This window comes from Odocoileus virginianus, chromosome 6 (assembly GCF_023699985.2).
Source record: "Odocoileus virginianus isolate 20LAN1187 ecotype Illinois chromosome 6, Ovbor_1.2, whole genome shotgun sequence".
NCBI classification, from domain to species: domain Eukaryota; kingdom Metazoa; phylum Chordata; class Mammalia; order Artiodactyla; family Cervidae; genus Odocoileus; species Odocoileus virginianus.
Window position 1 is genome coordinate 4,300,194 of NC_069679.1, and position 18,795 is coordinate 4,318,988.

An 18,795-nucleotide genomic window follows, 5' to 3' on the forward strand; every position below is an offset into this window, starting at 1 on the left:
GAAAGCCTCATCACCAAGGCAGGCATGTGGTGATTGGAGGTTCCTCTTGGTCCCCTGGCTTTAAACTTGCCCATCACTGAGTCTGACCTTTCTGGGAGGAACCAGCTCAGGTTGGAGAAGGGGTGCATCCCAATTCTTTCCAACTGCTAAGCCACCTGAGCCAGTGGCTCCAAGTTCTTGACATCGAGGCTCCTCACGCGGGAGCCTGTTGGAAGTGGGGAGCACAGACACAAGCCCCCTCTTCCACCCTCCCCTCTGCTAGGACATTTCTGCGGGTGAGGCTCATCTCCTAGGTGTGACACTGGTCGATGGAGCAGTAATGACCCATCTAGACTGGGGGGCAGCTGGGCTGAGGCTCTATCTATTAATGATCACTTGCCCCAGGGAAAGGCCAAGACAGTCAGGTCAAGCACCTTCTCCTTACACAGAACACTCCCACCCTGTTGGCCCAGTGTGACTTCTTTTGGTGTCAGGAATGGATACTAATTGATTCCATTGAAAGAAGATATGGGGGGAGGGCAGGAAATCCCTGTTTCTATAGTCAGGATAGTGCCTCAATAACAAAACCCTGGAAAGCTCCATAGCTTATAAACCAACGTTGATTTCTTGTTTTTGCTGTATGTCTACGGTGGGTTGGCTGTGGCTCTGTCCCATTTTATCTTTACTCTGGGACCAGGCTGATGCAGTAGGCTATTTCCTGCTTGGGGGGGGGGGGGGGGCGGGGAGTCCAGTGAACCATCCATTTGCTCTTAAAACTTCTGCCTGGAAATCATGTAAGGCTCCTATGCTGTAATTCCACTGGCCAAAGTCAGTCGGGTGGCCAAGCCTGCTGTCAGTAGTATAGTGAAAGAATGATCCTCCCCCAGGGAGTAGAATGGGATATTTGTGGGAAATAATATAAACTACCACACCTGGTCACCGAGGGAGTTATTTGTCAATTTTATCGTAAAATACCACCTTAAGTTACACATACTGATGGAATCTGTATTTGACATCTTAAGAACCAGTGGGAGAATTTGAGTGGTAAGTCCCACTGCCTGGATGGTTGAAGGTTTCTCAGGTTGGGTGAGCAGTTGAGCAACAACAGATGCAAAGTACAGGATGTGGTTTAGGTTTAAGGAACAGGGTGGGAGGTAAGCATGCGGAAGAACGTGGAGTCTGGGTGTGGAGGATCATGGGCACTAGGGGGTTAGAATTATTCCTTAGGCAGTGAAGTTGCTTGGAAGATTTTAGAGTGTTGAAAAGCCTCCTCTTCCTAGGAAGATATCCCAAGGCATTATTAAGGATTAGTTGAAGACTGGGTACCAGTTAGAAACCATCATTAGAGTAATGATGATTTTAGAGCTTTTGAAGAAAAAAAAAGAGATATGGGTATTTAAAATCCAGAGCTTGATTTCAGTTTCAGCCTTTATTATTTGTTTGTTTTAATTGAAGTATAGTTGATTTACAATGTTGTGTTAATTTCTGCTGTACAGCAAAGGGATTCAATTATATATATATATAACATAAATATACATTCTTTAGTAAAAATATTCTCTTCCATTATGGGTTATCATCAGTTCAGTTCAGTTGCTCAGTCATGTCTGATTCTTTGCAACCCTGTAGACTGCAGCACTCCAGGCCTCCCTGTCCATCACCAGCTCCCAGAGCTTACTCAAACTCATGTCCATTGAGTCGGTGATGCCATCCAACCATCTCATCCTGTCATCCCCTTCTCCTCCTGCCTTCAATCTTTCCCAGCATCAGGGTCTTTTCTAATGAGTCAGTTCTTCACATCAGGTGGCCAAAAGATTGGAGTTTCAGCTTCAACATCAGTCCTTCCAACGAATATTAAGGACTGATTTCCTTAAGGATTGACTGGTTTGATCTCCTTGCAGTCCAAGGGACTCTCAAGAGTCTTCTCCAGTGCTCGCTTCGGCAGCACATATACTAAAATTGGAACGATACAGAGAAGATTAGCATGGCCCCTGCGCAAGGATGACACGCAAATTCGTGAAGCGTTCCATATTTTTTTGTGGACTCTGGGAGAAGGCGAGGGTGGGATGTTTCAGGAGAACAGCATTGAAACATGTATATTATCTAGGGTGAAATGGATAACCAGCTCAGGTTGGGTACATGAGACAAGTGCTCGGGCCTGGTGCACTGGGAAGACCCAGAGGGATTGGGTGGAGAGGGAGGTGGGAGGGGGGACTGGGATGGGGAATACATGTAAATCCATGGCTAATTCATATCAATGTATAACAAAAACTACTGTAATGATGTAAAGTAATTAGCCTCCAACTAATAAAAATTAAAAAAAAAAAAAAAGAAAAAAAAAAAAAAAGAATACAGATAAGAGAAAAAAAAAAAAAAAAGAGTCTTCTCCAACACCACCGTTCAAAAGCATCAGTTCTTTGGTGCTCAGCTTTCTTTATGGTCCAACTCTCAGATCCATACATGACTACTGGAAAGACCATAGCTTTGACTAGACGGACCTTGTGGGTTACCGTAAGATATTCACTATAGTTCGTTGGGCTATACAGTAGGACCTTGTTTATCCTCTCCATATATAATCACTTACATTTGCTAACTTAACCTCCTACGCCACCCCTCCCCCAACCCCTTGGCAACTACAAGTCTGTTCTCTTTGTCCTTGATTCTGTTTCATAGATAGGTTCGTTTGTGTCATATTTTAGATTCCACATGTAAGTAAATCATATGGTATTTGTATTTCTCTTTTTGACTTCACTTAGTATAATAATTTTTAGTTGCATCCATGTTGCTGTAAATGGCATTATTTTATTCTTTTTATGGCTGACTAGTATTCCAGTGTAAATACGTATCATAACTTCTTTATCCATTCATCTGTCAGTGGACAATTAGATTGTTTCCATGTCTTGACTATTGTGAATAGTGCTGCTATGAACATAGAGGTACATGTATGTTTTTGTATCTAGTTTTGTCTGGATATATGCTCAACAGTAGAATAGCTGGATCATATGGTGACCCCACATATGGTGATTCTATTTTTCTTTTTCTGAGGACCTGCCATACTATTTTCCATAGTGGCTGCACCAACTTACATTTTCATCAGCAGTGTAGGAAGGTTCCCTTTGCTCCATACCTTCTCCAACATTTGTTATTTGTAGACATTTTAGTGATGACCATTCTGATTGGTGTGAGGTAGTACTTTCCTGTTGTTTTGGTTTGCATTTATCTAATAATTAGCAATGTTAAGCATCTTTTCATGAGCCTCTTGGCCATCTGTATTTCTTCTTTGGAGAAATGTCTATCTAGGTTTTTTGCCCATTTTTTGATTGCATTGTTCAGTTTTTTTGTTGTTGAATTATATGACAAACATGTTTGCCTTTCAAATATCTGCCTTTGAAATATTACAGCTGTATGATTCTGGAGAAGTTTCTCTGCCTCTCTAACCTCAGTTTCCTCCATGTAAGGTGGGGATGATAATAATAGTATTACCTTCCATGGTTTGCTGTAGGGACTAAACAAATTAACATGCAAAATGCTTAGCAAAAAGCAGCACACTTTGAAAACTCTTCATATGGAAAAGCAGGGACTTTCGAATCAGTAGAATTTGGTAGTTGGTGAGGATGAGGGAGGATATGATGAAAGTATCAATATTTCTCGGCTAGGGCATAGTAGTGCCAATCGTCTACCCAGAAGCTGGTGCTGGTTAAGGGAGAGGAAACACTGAATCTGAGATCCCAGGAGGACATCTGTGGGGAAGGTTCCCAGCTGGTGCTTAGAAATCTGAGCTTGGCCAGGAGATCTGACTTCTACAGCGAGTCATTTGCTGACTGTGTGGACAGATGATTTCTGGGGCTTCACTGCAGAAAACACTGAATTTTATACATTTGAGCATACCTGTATACTTCCAAGAGCTAGGGGAAGAGACTGTTGTCCAGGATGAAGATTGCTTAGGACAGTGGTTTTCAAACTTGAGTGCATCCGAATGATTGGAGGGCTTCCCAAAGCCCAGAGCTTCTGGGGACTTCCCTGGTGGTCTGGTGGTTAAGACTCCACACTGCCTATGCAGGGGGCACAGGTTCGATCCCTGATCGTGGATCTAAGATCCCACATGCCACATGGCCAAAAGATTAAAAAACTAAATAAGGCCCAGAGTTGCTGGTTTAGTTAGGTCAAGGGTGGGTCCTGAGAAGAAGCATTTTCAACGAGTTCCCAGGCAGTGCTGCTGCTGACCAGGACACTTCAGGGTCTGCTGCCTTAGGCTGTTGGCTCCAAAAGGAAGTGCCTCCCCTCTGCCCGAGAGACCTTCACCACCTGTTGTCTTGGTTCAGACACTTCCCTCATCAGTGAACTTTTTAAACTGAGGGCTACTTCTTTCCAAAGAACGGTTTCCTTCCAAAGATGCTGAGAAAAGAAATCTCTGGTGTTTCATTTCCAAGCAGAGAAATGTCTCAGGGAGAGGAGGTGTCTGGAATCAAGCAATGGAAACATCTCAGTCAAAACAGCTACAGGCAGGAGCCGACGTGTATGGGGAAGACAGGGGCCCAGGGCTGCTGCTCCAGAAATGACGTCCAGGTTCACAGGAGTGGTATTGTGTGCAAGAAACACAAAGCCAGCAGCCTCGTGCCGGCTGAGGGCCAATGGAATGGACTTGAGTGCACAGATACTGACCTAAGATCAGTATCTTGAAATATCATCGCGCTGGTACTGATGTCAGTGTGGAAAGGATGCCTAGTTAATAAATGGTACTGGGCCATTTAGCTATCTATGGGGGAAAAGTTAGATACTACAGATTTCTTATTTATACTTGCTATAAATAAGAACAATAGCCTGTTTAACCATGATAGAACTACCAAAATCAGAATATTAGTACTGATACATTCAGTTCATTTCAGTTCAATCGCTCAGTCGTGTATGACTCTTTGCGACCCCATGATGAATCGCAGCACGCCAGGCCTCCCTGTCCATCACCAACTCCCCTAGTTTACTCAAACTCAAGTTCATCGAGTTGGTGATGCTATCCAACCATCTCATCCTCTGTCGTCCCCTTCTCCTCCTGCCCACAATCCCTCCCAGCATCAGGGTCTTTTCCAATGAGTCTACTCTTCGCATGAGGTGGCCAAAGTATTGGAGTTTCAGCTTCAGCATCAGTCCTTCCAATGAAGGTCTGATCTCCTTTAGGAGGACTGGTTGGATCCCCTTGCAGTCCAAGGGACTCTCAAGAGTCTTCTCCAACACCACAATTCAAAAGCATCAATTTTTCGGCACTCAGCTTTCTGCACAGTCCAACTCTCACATCCATACATTACTATCATCTAATTCTCAGACTCCCGTTTGTGTTTCATTAATTGTCCCCCCAAATGCCCTTTATAGCCAAAGTATACAGTTCTGAATCACAGGTTGCAATTAGTTATGTCTCTTTGGTTTTCATCAGTCTGGAATAATTCCTCTGCCTTTTCTTGACTTTCATAATCTTGACTCCTTTGAAAATTATAGGCAAGTGATTTTGTAGATTAGTCATCAGTTTGGCTTTCCTTGATGTAACCTTATGATTTGATTTGGATTGGGGCTTTTTCTTTGTAGGAACAGTGCAGAAGTACTGCTGTATTCTTCTGAGGCATAAGATATTACGCAGAAAAAAAAATCCTGTAAACTACCTACCAAATGATTTCTGCCATAAGTATGATGTCATATGCATATCTGAGGTTATTGATATTTCTCCCGGCAATCTTGATTTCAGCTTGTGCTTCATCCAGTCCAGCATTTCTCATGATGTACTCTGCATATAAGTTAAATAAGCAAGGTGACAATATATAGCCTTAATGTACTCCTTTCCTGATTTGGAACCAGTCTGTTGTTCCATGTCCAGTTCTAACTGTTGCTTCTTGACCTGCATACAGATTTCTCAGGAGACAGCTCAGGTGGTCTGGTATTCCCATCTCTTTCAGAATTTTCCACAGTTTGTTGTGATCCACACAGTCAAAGGCTTTGGCATAGTCAATAAAGCAGAAGTAGATGTTTTTTGGAACTCTCTCACTTTTACGATCATCCAGCGGATGTTGGCAATTTGATCTCTGCTCCTCTGCCTTTTCTAAATACAGTTTGAACATCTGGAAGTTCACGGTTCACATATTGTTGAAGCCTGGCTGGGAGAATTTTGAGCAATACTTGGCTAGTGTGTGAGATGAGTGCAATTGTGCAGTAGTTTGAGCATTCTTAGGCATTGCCTTTCTTTGGGATTAGAATGAAAATGGATCTTTTCCAGTTCTGTGGCCACTGCTGAGTTTTCCAAATTTGCTGGCATCTTGAGTACAGCACTTTCATAGCATCATCTTTTAGGATTTGAAATAGCCCAACTGGAATTCTATCACCTCCTCTAGCTTTGTTCCTAGTGATGCTTCCTAAGGCCCACTTGACTTCACATTCCAGGATGTCTGTCTCTAGGTGAGTGATCACACCATCATGATTATCTGTGTCATGAAGATCTTTTTTGTATAGTTCTTCTGTGTATTCTTGCCACCTCTTCTTAATATCTTCTGCTTCTCTTAGGTCCCTACCATTTCTGTCCTTTATTGAGTCCCATCTTTGCATGAAATGATCCTTTGGTATCTCTTAATGAAAAGAGATCTCTAGTCTTTCCCATTCTACTGTTTTCCTCTATTTCTTTGCACTGATCACTGAGGAAGGCTTTCTTATCTCTCCTCGGTATTCTTTGGAAGTATTCAAATGGGTATAACTTTCCTTTTCTCCTTTACTTTTCACTTCTCTTCTTTTCACAGCTATTTGTAAGGCCTCCTCAGACAGCCATTTTGCCTTTTTCCATTTCTTTTTCTTGATGATGGTCTGATCACTGCCTCCTGTACAATGTCACAAACCAGAGCCTCTTGATGAAAGTGAAAGAGGAGAGTGAAAAAGTTGGGTTAAAACTCAACATTCAGGAATCTAAGATCATGGCATCTGGTCCCACACTTCATGGCAAGTAGATGGGGAAACAGTGGAAACAGTGACAAACTTTATTTTTGGGGGATCCAAAATCACTGCCGTTGGTGACTGCAGCCATGAAATTAAAAGATGCTTGCTCCTTGGAAGAAAAGTTATGACCAACCTAGACAGCATATTAAAAAACAGAGACATTACTTTGCCAACAAAGGTTCGTCTAGTCACACTTTTTTTTGACTGTCTTTTCCAGTAGTCAGGTATGGATGTGAGAGTTGGACTATAAAGAAAACTGAGCACTGAAGAATTGATGCTTTTGTTTTTTTGTTTTTTTTTTTTTAAGAATTGATGCTTTTGAACTGTGGTGTTGGAGAAGACTCTTGAGAGTCCCTTGGACAGCAAGGAGATCCAACCAGTCCATCCTAGAGGAGATCAGTCCTGAATATTCATTGGAAGGACTGATGCTGAAACTGAAACTCTAATCCTTTGGCCACCTGATGTGAAGAACTGATTCATTTGAAAAGACCCTGATGTTGGGAAAGATTGAAGGCAGGAGACGGGGATGGCAGATGATGAGATAGTTGGATGGCATCACCGACTCGATGAACATGAATTTGCATAAACTCTGGGAGTTGGTGATGGACAGGAAAGCCTGGTGTGCTGCAGTCCATGGAGTTGCAAAGAGTCGGACATGACTGAGCGACTGAACTGAACTGACCAAATGATTATTCCATTTAAAAGAAAACCTACGAGGCAGCAGCCATGGCGGGACAAGAGGACCCGGTGCAGCGGGAGATTCACCAGGACTGGGCGAACCAGGAGTACATTGAGGTCATCACCAGCAGCATCAAGAAAATCTCAGACTTTCTCAACTCATTCGATATGTCTTGTCACTCAAGACTCGCAACACTGAACGAGAAATTGACAGCTCTCGAACGGAGAATAGAGTACATAGAAGCCAGGGTGACAAAAGGTGAAACCCTCACCTAGGACTGTGCCATGCTGCTGCTGGGAAGTTTGCTCTTACGGCACGCAGCCTCTTATGGGAAAGGCCCCAGCAGCCTTCAGCTCCTTCCTCTCTCCTTAAAGAACAACAGGGCTTATTCTTGTTTTTCTTCTTTTCAAAAGTGTGGCCTTTGGGCTCAGCCATGCACACCCAGAAGTGTGATGTGGCATGTGGGGAGCAGTCCAGGGGACCTCTCGGAAACATTGTTAGGCATTTTACCTCTTCAGTAACGTTCTGTAGAACTACTTGTCAACACATTTGAAGCACTGAGAGCCAAAAGCCTGGGACTCTGTCAAGGTCCTCCCCACCTCTCTCTCTCTCTCCTCCTCCTCTCTCTCTCTCTCTGAGTCTTTCCTTATAGCTCTCATTGCCTGTACATTGATTCTATAAACAGTCCTTGTCTTCTTCCCACCTTTGGCTGGGAGTGGGAAGCAGTCCTGGCTGAAATGCCCTGGCGAGGTGGCTGCCAGAGAATGTTGTTGCTAACCTACCAGTTTCTTGTCCTTTTGGGGAGGTCAAGGCCAGGCCCCCACTTTGCTTGAAAAGGGACATTTTCAGAGTTTTCTGTCTGTCACTTGGGGTGTCTTTACCTCTCATATTTCCCTAATAAACTCCTCAACTTTATCTGACTGCTGTGATTGTGGTGGGGAGAGGAGCTAGAGACGGGGTGCACCTCTTCCACAGAAATCTGATGTGTGCGATTCTTAATCTAACAAAACTTTCAGATGTAGCCGTCTGATCAAAGCCTAGGTGGCTTGCAAGCTGGAGCCCCATATTTGGACTTTGAGCTCATTCATCCTGGGAATCCTTTGGTCATTCAGCAGACATTTACCAAGTACTTACTATGTAGGGACTTAATGCGCCAATAAAATATACAGTGTTGAAAAAAAAAAAAAAGAAAACCTACACGAGTAAATAACATATATTTAAAGATATATATATATATATATAGTGATACTATAAAGAAAATTAAGGGAATGATGAACAAAAATTTAAGATTCAGGATAACAACAAACATCTGGGAAAGAGGGAGGGGGATGTGACAGAAGTTTATAAGGACTTCATCTGTTACTTTATTCTTTATGCCTTACATATATACATGAAATATTTCATAAATTTAAGAAAAACTTATTTCAGACTCTCCTTTTTCTGATTTTGTAGTGGGCTAATGGAAATTTCTTCTGATGTTTGAGCTAGGGTTTGGAAACTATGTCCTAGCTCACAATGGTGTAGATTGGCAGTCTTTAGATATATACCTGTTGCCCAGCCTAATTTTTAATAGTGCTTTCAAAAGTGTTCCAGTTTGGAGGAGATATTTTATTAAGTGCTGCCTACATGTCTATAGTACCCTCATTTTCAAGAGTTCAGAGAACTTGTAAAACTGTCTCCTCCTCTCAGACCTCACCCATTTTATAGATGATGGGAAAGCATCCCTGGAAATATCAATGACTGAACTTGGTCCTGCAGTTGGACAGTCCTAAAGCTGAACAGGGCAAAGATCTGGAGCGACTGGGTCACGGGAGCAGCGCTTATATTTCTATAGGCAAGTCCATGTGGGAAGACAAATTATTGGAAGACTGATTAGAAAGTATGCAATAAGATCAATCAGAGTCAGTTGGAGTTAGTGCTGTCAGAGTTTTAAAAACTAATCAAACCGCATATAACCTTTGTCTCTCTAAACTGAGAAGTCTTGATTTTTCTCTTTTGCCTTTATAGAAACTTCAGATAATTATTTAGTGGGGTTTTTGTCTCATTGTTTCAATGCCTAATGTGCTTTCATTGGCACATACATATGCTTGGCACAGAGTAGGCATGATAAAGACTAGCTTCTCTTCCCTTTATTGTTACCGTCATTATTACTACTTGTGTTATCATCATTATTGAACACTACTCTAGTTTCCAAAATCCTCATTAAATATACAAAACCATTCACTCTGATTTTGACCCCAGCAACTGAACCAGGTTAATTTTAAATAAACTTACAATGGCTCCTAGATTCCATATTGACTAGTGTGGTATGTGTACTGCAGTGCATGTACTGAGGTGTCTCACTGTGGTTTTAAATTGTATTTTCTTATGATGTGTGGGCATCCCAGGTGGTGCTAGTGGTGAAGAACCTGCCTGCCAATGCAGGAGATGTAAGAGATGCAGTTTCAGTCCCTGGGTTGAGACGATCACCTGGAGGAGGGCATGGCATCTCACTCCAGCACTCTTGCCTAGAGAATCCCATGGTCAGAGGAGCCTGGTGGCATAGAGTTGGATATGACTGAAGTGACTCAGCATGCACGTGTGATGTTGTACACTTTCTGGGACATCATAGAAAATTCAGATCTTATTTTATAAGTATAATTTAAATTCATTCTCCCTATATATATAACTGAACACTTTTTCTCCTTGATTTTTTTAAAATTTATTTGGTTACACTGGGTCTTACTTGCAGCATGTGGAATCTTTGCTTGTGGCATCTAGTTCCTTGACCAGGAACTGAAACCGGGGTTCCTTGCATTGCAACCATGGAGTCTTAGCCACTGGACTGCTAGGGAAGTCCCTCTCCATGATCTTTTTTTTTTTTTTTTCCATTTATTTTTATTAGTTGGAGGCTAATTACTTTACATCATTACAGTAGTTTTTGTCATACATTGAAATGAATTAGCCATGGATTTACATGTATTCCCCATCCCGGTCCCCCCTCCCACCTCCCTCTCCACCCGATCCCTCTGGGTCTTCCCAGTGCACCAGGCCCGAGCACTTGTCTCATGCACCCAACCTGGGCTGGTGATCTGTTTCACCCTAGATAATATACATGTTTCGATGCTGTTCTCTTGAAACATCCCACCCTCGCCTTCTCCCAGAGTCCACAAGTCTGTTCTATACATCTGAGTCTCTTTTTCTGTTTTGCATATAGGGTTATCGTTACCATCTTTCTAAATTCCATATATATGTGTTAGTATACTGTAATGGTCTTTATCTTTCTGGCTTACTTCGCTCTGTATAATGGGCTCCAGTTTCATCCATCTCATTAGAACTGATCCATGATCTTTTATCAAGGTTCTTGTCAGTTAACCTCTCATCGACAGACTGTTCTGTGCTTTGTCCTGATCAGATTATCATTTAATAACCTGAAAAGATTTCTGAAAACTGGAGGTTTCCTGAGTGTTTCTTACTCTTCATTTAATTTTAAAATTTAAATGAGTGTTCCCTGGAAACTTTATTGTGGTTCCTTCTCTACTGAAAGATCAATTGACTTATTCCTAGCCTTTGTTTTCTGTTTTAAACCAGTGCTGTATTCATGACAATATTTTATCAATCTTTAACCATATCCCTAAAAATACAGTTTCTAGGAGTGCTGTATGTGTGTGTGTGTGTGTATGATTATGTCCAAAGTTTGGGAAAATGCAGATTATGAACTTGGTGATATCAGGCTTATGTCCCCACCTCCTTGCTTGATGAAACCAATGAAATTTTGGTTCAAGTTTCAGCCAAATTCTAGTCCAAGTGATGTGATGACTGTAAGTGGGGAAACTCCTTTCTGCTCTCTTACTGCATTTCAGCATTTTAGAGGAAAAGGAAGCGTGGTTGACAGGCAGAGTTGTTAAGTTAAAAGCTGAAAAAGCCATTGAATGCCAAATAATTCAAACTCCAAATGAGAGAGTTCAAAAATGTCAAACCAGCACTAATTAAGGGAAGAGTCAAAAGGAGGAAGGAAGTCTCTCTGTCCAGAAGAAAGGGCCACTTAGTCTATATTGCTTCCCCGTCTCTTCCTTTTCCAAATTAGGGATGAGGAAGGTGACAAACTCTAGAGAAGACAGATGGAGAGAGAACAGAAGAAACTCTGGCTGGGTGAGCTCCGCAAAGGCGGAGGGTGAGGGGCCCCGCCTCTTGCTTAGAAGGATCTGAGAACTGGGTGAAGAGCTGCCAACAGCAGGAATGTGAATTAAGAAGGGTGACCTTACAGAAATAGAAAAAATGACCTCCCTCTGAGATCTACAGGGAAAAGATGAGCACGTTAACTAGTTAGGGGAAAATGTCACTTCATATTGGAGTGTGAAAAGACTTTAGAGGTCATGGAAACCAAACCCTGGATTTTATAGATGCACCAACAGCTGAGAACAATGAGGCATTGGAATCCAAACAAATCCACCACAGTATAATACGTTTGCACTTGAACTAATAAAAAATAATCCCCTCCAATCTTCAAAGAAGTTGTGTTAATATAATCCGAAAAGATACACTCATGTTTACCTTGGGGCTTTTTGTGCACTTAGCACCATTATACCCTGATTAGAGAGGGATAAGTTTAACTGAATTGCCTAAGAGCTACAGCTTGTTCCATGAGATGATTACAAATTTTATTTTTAAGTATTTGGATAGATATGTCAGCATCATATTTGGTGCCTAAGCAATAGTTCCATACGTTTTGATTATTTCAATACAAATGGTATTTGAGCAATGCTGTGGTTCACGTTCAGTGCTGTACTCTTGGTGGCTGAGGGGATCGGGGCCAAGGAAGATGAGGGGGCTTGTCCCCACCACCCTCATACCCAGCCTCGACCTGGCTCAGTCTAGCCTCCAATGGGTCTTCCTGCTTCCCGTCTGGTCTGTCCCAACCCATCTCTGTGCCAGCCTTCAGAATGACTTTTCAAAGATGCAAATTTGATCATATGACTCTTGGAGCAACTCATGGGCCACAGGTTAGATTCTAAACTCCTTCATCTCCAGGTCTTCCCTTACCTTGTCCCCTCACTTGTTCCCCTGCTAACACTGCGCTCTCAAGTTTTCATTTTTCTTAGCTCCTCAGGCCAGCTTCAGGTGGCTATCCCTTTGCTAGCAGTCCTTCTCCCCTTTTTCCTCTATCTGGACAACATCTGTTCATTGCTGAAGATTCAAAGCAACACTTACCTTGCTCTCAGTTAAAATAAACTATCCCTCTGATAGTGTCTCACTCCTTCCTGAACATACATTATCATAACACCTATGATCTCTCAATGCACTTATTTGCATACATATTCATTTAAAGAAAGTACACATTAAGAATCATCTGAGGAGTTTCTTTACAATGAAAAATTTTCTTGTCTTCACCTTCACAGATTCTAACTCTAGTTAGGAGGTCATCAGAGGGGTTCATGTGCATCTCTGAGCCTAAGGAGAGTCTCCTCTAAATCAGGTGACTCTTTACCTGCTTGAAGCATCATTTTTCCAAGGGCAGAGGACACTGCTGGTTTGTTCCACCTGCTTCTCCCCAGTCACTGACTCACAAGAGTATCAGCTTGAGAGATCCCCCACCCCCTTCCTCCCCTCCCACTCTCTTGGGGGTAAAATATGCAAAACTCATTTATATTCCTGCAAGTAGGTGAGAATAATCTGGGCCATCACCATTCAATAATGGAAGCTTTGTGCAAAGTAGTGACAGGTGAGAGGAATGATTTCATTTTTCACTTTGACAATTGGGTGAAGCAGATTCCTGGCAGTTCTGCAAAGGTTTTATGCCCACATAGTTACCCAAGGGATCTGCTTAGCAACCAAGAGATGCTGCAAGGAGAGAAAAGCAGTCTTTTCTCAGTGACATCTTGTAACTGAGATGGTGAAGCACAAAGAAAGAGGGGGCAACTCTGGCCTAGGATTCCCGCTTGTTCTCTGGTCTCCAGAGAGACCTGCCCTGAATGTCCTGGTCCCTGTGTCCTCTCCAGAGCCCAGGCGGAGCTCACTTTGCAGGGAGCATCATCCCCCATGGTGCTTGGCCGTGCTTCACTGGGTTTCTTCTTTGTGGAGTGATTTTATTTGACCCTAAAATTCAACCTGTTGGTTGAAGGTTTTGAGAGGGTTCAATATAGCAGGTTCGATCCCTGGGTCAGGAAGATGCCCTGGGGAGGGCATGGCAACCACTCCAGTATCCTTGCCTGGAGAATCCCATGGATAGAGGAACCTGGCAGGCTCCAGTCCTTAGGGTCTCACAGAGTCGGACATGACTGCAGCGACTTAGCACACTTGCAATATAGCCCTCCTCTTCATGCTTGGGTTTTGAGTTGAGAAATAAGACAAAAAAGCAGGCAAAAGAAAAAAAATATGACCAGTTCACTGATAAAGTCGACAGTAGAGAATGGGGCTTACATCTGCAGGCAATGGGCTTCGTAACATCGAATCCTAGAGCTTAACTGAATCCTCCAAACGACAGCCACTCCAGCCTTCCTCCTGTGACCTGGGGCGATCTAGAGGATGTGCTCTGGGCTGGTAGGTGGGCTTCCTGAAGGAAGGGGATTGGCAGGGGCTGGGCAAGTTCAGGTCCTTTCTAAACCCACTCATCTGGTTAGGGTTACGGTGACTTCTTTGGCCTCCCTGGATGGAGGGAGTCAGGGGCAGGGAGGAACCACAGTGGCACTTGCCTTCACATGGCAGCAAGCATCAGACACGGATACAGGCATTCCTACAGCCCAAGTATGTTTACTGTTAAAGATTTGGGAAATACAAAAGAGTATGAAGACTAAAATCAAAATCAGCAGTAATCCCAGAGATACACTATATTTCTTCTATTTTAAGACATATGTTTCTCACTTTCTAATGTTCCTTAAATTGGGATGTATTTTATGCATGATATATGTTTAGTGTCCCATTATCATTTCTTCCTAAAAGACTTTTGTTAAGCCTCTGGTGTCTTATTCGGCTGTTAGTATCTTAGAAATGAGGAAATATGGCAAATTTCAAGTGGTTTTCAAAGATAAGGATTATGCTAGAGCGTCTTCCCATGCCAGTAGGTAGTGAGAATCTGATGTATAATGACTACAAAATAGTCCATCATCTGAATGTACTAGGATGTATTTAACTAATCTCTGCCTCTTGGCATTTAAGTTGTGGGGTTTTTCGTTTGCTTTGTTTTTTTTAGGATTATAGATAATGCTGTGATAGACTTCCTTGTGCCCAAGTCCTTGCTCCAGGTATGATTTTTTTACCCTTTAAGGGCTGGTCCTCAAATTCAGGATAGTAATTTTTTTAAAAGCATTTATTTCCTGTGCCCAGATTGTCCTTCAAAAAGGTTATCCCACTTAGCCTCCATCAGTGTTGTCACAGCGCTCCTCTTTCAGCATAGCCAGTAGCGCTATTATAGGTCATCGGGTGGATGGTGTTTTTCTGATTTGAAGATTGTCAGTCCTCAGTGCTTTATCCTGTCACTCTTTTTCCTTCCTCTTTCCCTCCCTCCCTCCCTCCCTCCCAGTCCAGCCCGGAGTCTCCTGGGAGAGGCAGAGAAGCACGGGGTAAGGACAAGCACTTTTGGGCACCCCATTGCCACATGTCTCTGCTGCCACGCCCCACCTACTGCGGGATGGGTTATGCTCAGTGTTTGGGGGAAGGGGCACCCCGAGTGGCCACAGGCTTTCCCAGCTCCTTTGCCCTCTGTCTGTAGTCACCGCTCCGGGGCAAGGTGGCACCATAGCCAAGCACTGCCCAAGGTGATGGCAGGCCTGGAGCAGGCTGCCTGCGGCTCCTCCCTACACCTTCTCCTCTTCTCTCTCTACTCTGGGGCTCAGGGCTGGAGGAAATTGGTGCCTCCTTTGGAGGCCAGGAAGAACCGCTGATGTGTGGAGGTTTCCACCTAACCAGAGGCAGCAAGGGAAGCCCGTGGCCTGGGTTCAATGCCAGGCAACACGTTTTAATGAACATCCACTGTGAGGAGGGCAGTATTAAGTGCTGTAGGAAAGACAAGGTTTTATTTCTATAGAGAACTGTTTATGGCACCAGTTCCATGGATCCCCGCACCCTTCCAACCCATCTGCTCACTTCTTGGGTACCGGCAGGAGACTTCTCTGGGTACAGAACTACGGAAAGAAGCAGATTGGACTGTGGCAAATGCAAACCTGGCATGTTTCCTGCAGGCGGGAAAATCACCTTTCTCAGCTCTTGGTTCCCCAGAGAATAATGTACCCAACAAAGTGATATCCTATGAACATCCCTCAATGGGATGATTTTTATACAGGTTAAGTAGAGAATTTCTCAGCCTTAATTTGGGCCTAAATATACCAAGTTGGGGCTTATCTGGTAGCTCAGCTGGTAAGAATCCACCTGCAATGCAGGAGACCCCGGTTCAATTCCTGGTTCAGGAAGATCCCCTGGAGAAGGGATAGGCTATCCACTCTAGTATTCTTGGGCTTCCCTTGGTGGCTCAGATGGTAAAGAATCCGCCTGCAATGCAGGAGACCTGGGTTCAGTCCCTGTGCTGGGAAGATCCCTTGGAGGATGATATGGCAACCCATTCCAGTATTCTTGTCTGGAGAATCCCCATGGACAATGGAACCCGGCGGGCTACAGTCCATGGGGTCGTAAAGAGTTGGACATGATTGACCGACTAAGCACAGCACACAGCACATGTCCAGGTCACACTGTATTCTTTATCTGCTTCCTCACTGAGGTACAGATTCTCTCATTTGATACTCAAAGATAACTCTGGGCTGTTCAGTTCAGTTCAGTTGCTCAGTCGTGTCCAACTCTTTGCGACCCCATGGACTGCAGAATGCCAGGACAGGCGCATCCCTGTCCATCACCAAGTCCCAGAGTTTACTCAAACTCATGTCCATTGAGTCGGTGATGCCATCCAACCATCTCATCCTCTGTCGTCCCCTTCTCCTCCCGCCTTCAATTGTTCCCAGCATCAGGGTCTTTTCCAATGAGTCAGCTCTTCACATCAGGTGGCCAAAGTATTGGAGTTTCAGCTTCAGCATCAGTCCTTCCAATGAATATCAGGACTGATTTCCTTTAGGATGGACTGGTTGGATCTCCTTGCTGTCCAACGGACTCTCAAGAGTCTTCTCCAACACCACAAATCAAAAGCATCAACTCTTTGGCGCTTAGCTTTCTTTAGAGTCCAACTCTCACATCCATACATGACTCCTGGAAAAACCGTAGCCTTGACTAGACGGACCTTTGTTGGCAAAGTAATGTCTCTGCTTTTTAATGTGCTGTCTAGGTTGGTCATAACTTTTCTTCCAAGGAGTAAGCATCTTTTAATTTCATGGCTAGGCTGTAGGTCAAGCTTTTTAGAGTGGAATTTGGTTGGGCTTTCCTGGTAGGATGGCTCATCAGATCTGGCAGGCCGAATTCCTCCAAACTGTGACAGTTTATGCTTAGACACTTTCTAGAATTGAGGGGCTCATAGGCTCCCTGAACCATGTGGTCTGCATTGGGGTAGCTCACCAGTAACAGTGGAGCCTTCTCGAGGGGCGGCACCGGTGGTGGTGGGTGTAGACAGGAGAGGAGGGCAGTTGGGCCGGCCAGTCTCTGTCAGGGAAGGTGGGAGTCCCCAGACAGGTGGGTGCAGAGATTACAGCCTTCGCAGGGGCAGGGCAGACCCTGTCTCGGGAAAGCAGTGCCCCGGGGGGTTCTTCCAAGGAGATTCAAAGGAGATTTGGAGTCACATCACATAGTGTTGGTATCTCATTGATCTGTAGGGCTCTCAGAGTTGAGCCAGGCATCCCGGGCACCCTCGTCTCTGCTAGTCTCCTCAGAATGGCAGCCTGTTCCCCAGGGCAGTGCCGGAGTGGGGAAATGTGGAGTCAGACACACAGAGCGTAGCCAGGCCCCCCACATCCTCAAAGCACAGGAGAGGCAGAAATGGAGGCCATAGGAGCCAGGTTCCACCTGTTTGATGAAATTTACCGCCCGGGACAGGATGGACTCTAAGTCTTAGAGTTCTGCAGCTGGCTGAGGAGAGGGTCTTTGTCAAACAGCCCCGAACTGGGGTGGTTTTCCTGTCAGGAGAACATGGTGGGGCCTGTAGGGCCAGCGAGAGGGAAGGTGATCTCTGAACTGTCTGTGTGTGTGCGGTCTCCCCACTGTTAATACTCCTGGGACTACACTTTCTTCTGACCTTTTGAAAAACAAATCATGCAAGATATGTACATACATAGATACACACGTATATAAGAATAGAAAGGCTTTGATCCTTCTGAAGATTTAATTCAAAAACAAGGAAGACTAAAATATTAAGTTGGGCTTAAAAATCAAACATATTAAGCATAAAGTTATGTCAAAATAGGGTAAAAAACAAGCACTTTGAAATTTCAAAGTAAATAAAGGAAATTTCAAAGTAAATAAAATTTATTGGGTTGCCTAAAAAGTCCATAAGATCATACAGAAAAACCTGAATGAACTTTTTGGCCAACCCAATAAATTAGGCTTAAAAGTGAAAGAAATAAAAGTCTCCAAGTTCAAAAAACAAGATTTAAGAAAGTTTGTGTGTAGGAAATTGGAAGAAAAGTTACAATTCCAACAAAAGAATATTAAGGATTTTTTTAATCCAAAAGAGACACTCCAACTAGATGAGATTTAAAATAAGACAAATGGCTGAACTCCAACAGGGGATTAAAAACATAAAAAATGAAGTGACACATGATTAAAATAAAACCCAAAAGCCATGAGGTGAGAAGTTAAAATATGTTAGTAAGTGAAGTTAATGGTAACATGGGATTTATAAACAACGTGTAAAATAAAACTATACATATGTAGGGTAGAGTGAAAATAGAGTTTTAAAATTTAGAGTTGGACGAAAGACAAAAGGGGGTGAGGAGAACGCAGATCAGGCAACTTCCTGTGGACACAGCTCCTCCCTGTAAATGGCTTCCGCTTCAAAAGGGGGTGAAGAGCCAGAGGACAGGTAGTCAAACTCCTTTCCTCCTTGTTCTGACGCTGCCCCGCAGTCCTGGTTTGGTCTGACCCCACTCCTTAGTCACCTCACCCTCTCTGTACTAGAGGCCCTGAAGGAAAGTCACGCTCCAGACCCACGGCAGCCGTGGTTAGGGTTAACAGCCCTCCGTCTTCCTGGGCCCCCCACCCTCAGCCCCACTCTCAGGAAAAGGACACGGAAATGGGTGAAGAGAAAGCATCAATTGAGGGTACAGTGT

At 43.7% G+C, this 18,795-nt stretch overlaps 1 long non-coding RNA gene, 1 other non-coding gene and 1 pseudogene across 2 annotated transcripts in view; all 3 read left to right on the forward strand.

Moving 5' to 3' along the window:
* The window catches only part of LOC110151466 (uncharacterized), a 50,065-nt gene that overhangs the window by 17,158 nt on the left and 14,112 nt on the right, over positions 1-18,795 (forward strand). The window lies entirely within an intron of this gene.
* LOC139035821 (U6 spliceosomal RNA) lies at positions 1,906-2,012 on the forward strand. Its single transcript, XR_011488525.1, has one exon. It is a non-coding gene; the product is annotated as a U6 spliceosomal RNA (small nuclear RNA).
* On the forward strand, positions 7,639-8,533 carry LOC139035466 (protein BRICK1 pseudogene; annotated as a pseudogene).